Source organism: Girardinichthys multiradiatus, chromosome 5 (genome assembly GCF_021462225.1).
Source record: "Girardinichthys multiradiatus isolate DD_20200921_A chromosome 5, DD_fGirMul_XY1, whole genome shotgun sequence".
Taxonomy (NCBI): domain Eukaryota; kingdom Metazoa; phylum Chordata; class Actinopteri; order Cyprinodontiformes; family Goodeidae; genus Girardinichthys; species Girardinichthys multiradiatus.
This window is the reverse complement of record NC_061798.1, coordinates 39,597,891-39,602,358: the sequence shown is the minus strand read 5'-3', so window position 1 is coordinate 39,602,358 and position 4,468 is coordinate 39,597,891.

Genomic DNA, 4,468 nt, shown 5'->3' with positions numbered 1-4,468 from the left:
TTTTACAGGGCCTGGCAAAAGTTGACCATAACAAATGAAAGGAAAATTACACATAATTTTCAAAGGTTTTTAAGAATAAAAATGTAAAACCTGCTATGTGCATTTACTCAGCCCCCCTGAGTCTGTATTATTGTTTTATTACATAACCCTGCTCTAAACCTCTCCACAAATTTCTATCTGGTCCGTCTGTTGAGTCATTTGGTCTTCATGATGCCGATGTACACCAGTGTTCTCTAACAAACCTCTGAGACCTTCACAGAAGAAGTGGATTAATACAAGATTAAACAGATGACTTTTAATGCCCTGGATTTTGTTTCTGAATGGAAAGGCAGGTCATACTTCTCAGTTTTCTTTAGAAAACCGATTAAAAGGCACAAGCCATTTTTCTTCACTTTATTTCAGTTATGCACTACTTTATGTTGGTCTAACATACAAAATTGCAATGAAATACTTTAAAATTTTGTTTGGAACGTGACAAAATGTGGAAAGGTTCAAGGAGTAGAAATACTTATGCAAGGCTTTAAACGTAAGCCTTACTATTCCTTTAAATTGCTGCTCTTCTTCTCTTCTCTTTGCTCACCTTCACTTTATTTTATTCCTTCATTCACTTACAGTATCTGCCCTGTGTGACCTCTCCTTTGTAGTGCTCTTTTTGCTTTGGTTCCAAAAAATGTAGAGAAGCAGAAAGCTTGCAGAAACCCTTTGTGCTTCAGAAATGATCAGCAGCAAGATAACCGCTTATTTTTATCTTTAAGGCAACAGCACCTCCGTGTGGTAAATTCCGTTGTTGCAACACATTCTTTAAATCTGAACAAGGACATTTATGATAATGCCACATATTGTTGCCACAAGTAATACATAATATGCAAGACAGAAGGTATTTCAACTTTTTTGATGGGATTTTAAATAAACTTGTACTTTTTAGAGAGTCAAATATTGCTGCAGTAAAAAACAATATTTATATGGAAGTGATAACATTAAAGTTTGTCAATTCATCTGCTAACAATGTTTTAATCTAAGTAAGATCATGCATCACACACTGTAAGTGGCTAATTCAGAAATATATTTATGGAGTTATATTTCATATTTCTATAGTCCCTCCAAGACACGCTGGAGGCACTACGTCTCTCAGCTGGCCTGGGAACGCCTTGGGCTCCCCCCTGGAGGAGCTGGAAGAGCTGTCTGGGGAGAGGGAAGTCTGGGCAATTCTACTTAGTCTGCTGACCCCGTGACCCGGTCCCAGATAAGTGGAAGACAACGATTTATATTGATACAAAATATATACTTATTGTGCAAGAACTAAAAAAATGTGTTAACCCCCCAAGGGCTGCAAGAACCAAATGACATTATCTTGATCTTGCAGCTTTGATTTTGGGGTTCTTGTTCCATTCATGGTCACGTAAGACCATTGAACACTGATGTGAAAGGGAGCTTTAGAAAAATAATGGAGAAATTGCAATGTCAACAACTATAAATCGGGGTTCTGGTTCTCTTTGAAATACAAAATCTGCTGGCCTCTACCAGAAAACTGGGTCAAGCATAGGGTAACATATGGTTATACTAACACAGAAATGGTTCAACAGACCAAATTAACCTTCTTCCATTGCCATGTTATTCTAAAAGCAATGTAGATATCTTCAAACTGTGAGGTTCTGGAGATTGTGACAGGGAACCAAAAAACAGTTTTATGAATGTGATGACATAAAGGAATTGTTTTATGCTATTCCAGAACCAGAATCAACATGTTGATAAAATAAAAACTAATTTTGATTAAAAATAAAGCAGCAGTATAAATAATCTTCAAATTAATTGTCTCTTTACGCAGTGTGGTGTAGGAAGGTGCTACTCACTGGTGAAATGGCATTATTAACTCAAGCTTGATTATTAGCACATTATTTTTTTACTGAAAAGTTCAAAATTCATCATGAGTTGGTTGTAATGACTAAGCTAGTGCTTGTTTAATTTATATACTAAACTGGAAGCATTTCCTCCACCAAATTAAAGTCAGCAAAACCCAGCCCAAAACATTAGCTCCACAGGTCATGTAAGACAGTTGAAAACTAATGTGAAAGGTAGCTTTGGAAAAACAATGGAGAAATTGCAATATCAGCAGCTATAAATCTTTGAACTCAGCTGAGAAAATTGATAAAACTCAGAGAAGTAATATCCATCTTGTTTCATAACAGCAGACTGAAGCAAAATCCACCGTTGATTAAATTCAGTCGATGAAATTCTCACTTCATTTATATCAACACTTCTCAGAACCAAGTCTTTGCTAAACTAATTAAGTGAATGCTTAGATTTATTTTTTATTTTTTTTTTTTTGCTGTTCCATTTGGTGCTACGATGTTTATTTTCCTAAAGGTTTCAGGCTTTGTTTCCTACCTGCTCAGCAGGAAGCAGGATTGGCGGAGCAGCATGTGGAAAGGCCCAACATCTGATTTGCAGAATTAAATCGGCAGAGGACCTTTGTGTTTAAGACAGAACAATTACAACTCTTTACAATCTCATAGATGTTTACAGTAATAAACAGTCTATTAATATCCATCATTCAAAATTACAAGCTATCTCTATTAATAATAATAACACACCAGATCTCAATTTTAAAAAAAGCATGCTGGATATCCATACTCATATGGAATGGGTTGTGTTAGGAGCAAAAATGATGCCACATCATTTGATGAAACTGATTACTGAAAAGCAGTCGAAAAAATGAGGCAGGAAAACATATTTCTGGCCTCCACCAGCAGAAAACGTCCTGTTTATGTGGTTGTCTGATTGTTGTGTCTTTAGTGTACCTGTTGTTAATTTAATTAACACCAAAACAGTTGGCACTGATTAAAAACCCTCTCTACCACTTAACTGGCCAAATCAAAACTCCTGACCTCAACCTTCCTGAACACTTTTGGGATAAATTAGAGCAGAGGCTGCAATTCCAGTTTTCTCATCTAACGATGAACACACTCCTAAACCTTGTGGAAGATGTTTACGGAAAAGCTAATGTTGCTGGTTCTGGGAACAGTGGGTCCACCAACGATTTGGGTCTTAAAGATGAAGAATATGATGTCATCAAAGTTCATGTACATGTAAAAGTAAACTGTATTTTTGGGGACATATTTATATGCCCTGTTCTCTGAAACTCCCAGTTGGTGGCAGCAGATGGTGCCTGGTTCTGCTGTAGGTTTCTCTCTGTTAATCAGGAGTTTTCCTTTCCACTGTGACCGCCTACAAGCACAGAATCAGGGATTGTTGCAATCTTTTTATCTATTTAAATAATAAGAACTGCATTATTTTATAAATAACATCTTGTAAAATATTTTATTAGATGCTAAAAAAAAAAAAAGGAAAACAAACTTTTGTACAATTTCAGTAAACTTTTTCTAATAATTACGAAATTTTAAAAAAAGTCATTGCACTCATACGTTTTGGAAGCTCCTATAATACATCCAATAATTCCTTTATGAAAGTGCCATTTGTTTCCATCCACTTGTTTTCTTCAAAGAAGCAATGTTTAAAGCTAAAAAAAAATGCTTGAGGTTTGATGATGAGGTTTGTTTGTCTTTTCACAAAATGGTATCAAACATTTTACCACGGGCGGTTGTGTGCCTCAATGTACAGCATCGTCCACATTTATCGGCATTTCTGGTCTTAGACGTGTAAAAAGAAGTACAACACGTATCTTTTACTGAGGAATCATCATTATAAGATTGAAATTTCTAGAAAGCTCCCACCTCAAACTTGAGTACATTTTTTCTTTAAGATTTAATTCTGAGGACTGAATTGTCATGTTTGTCTGCAGCAGACAGCATTTGTGCGCAGACCAAGATATTCATTTTTGGAATGGTGAGAAGAGTTTCCCTGTGGTGCTGCTGACTGGAAAACATTTGTCCCTCACATGAATGGTGGTCCATTCTAAATGAGACTCGTGCTTTTAATTCGCTGCTTGTCTGATGAATGCTTTTCTTGTCAGTTAAAGGTGGGTTTGACAAGTCTTCTGTGTCTTGTTTAAACTTGTGATATTGTTTTATAATCTAAACCCTGCTTTAAACTTCACCACAACTTTCTCCTTGACCTGCCCGCTGTTATTCTTTTAGGCACTCACAGAACAACAGGATTTTTGCTCTGAGATTAAATTGCACACATGTGGACTCTATTGGACTATTTAGGTGACCTCTGCAGGCCATTGGTTGGGTTGCAATGAATGATTTTTAGGACTATCAGAGTAAAGGGGTCTGTATAAAAATGCACACCACACTTTTCAAAATTTTCTTTTTAAAAAAACCCACTTGCATCATTTTATCTTCCTTCCACTTCTCAACCGTTTTACGAAATGTGTGAAGCAGGTAGAAATACTCTGGCAAGCATATAAGATTAACGACGGTTAACCGTTTCTAAATTGTTACAGCAAATTATTTGGGCCCTGGATTCAGAATTGAGTTTCTTCAATGAAAACCACTAATCCATCAAA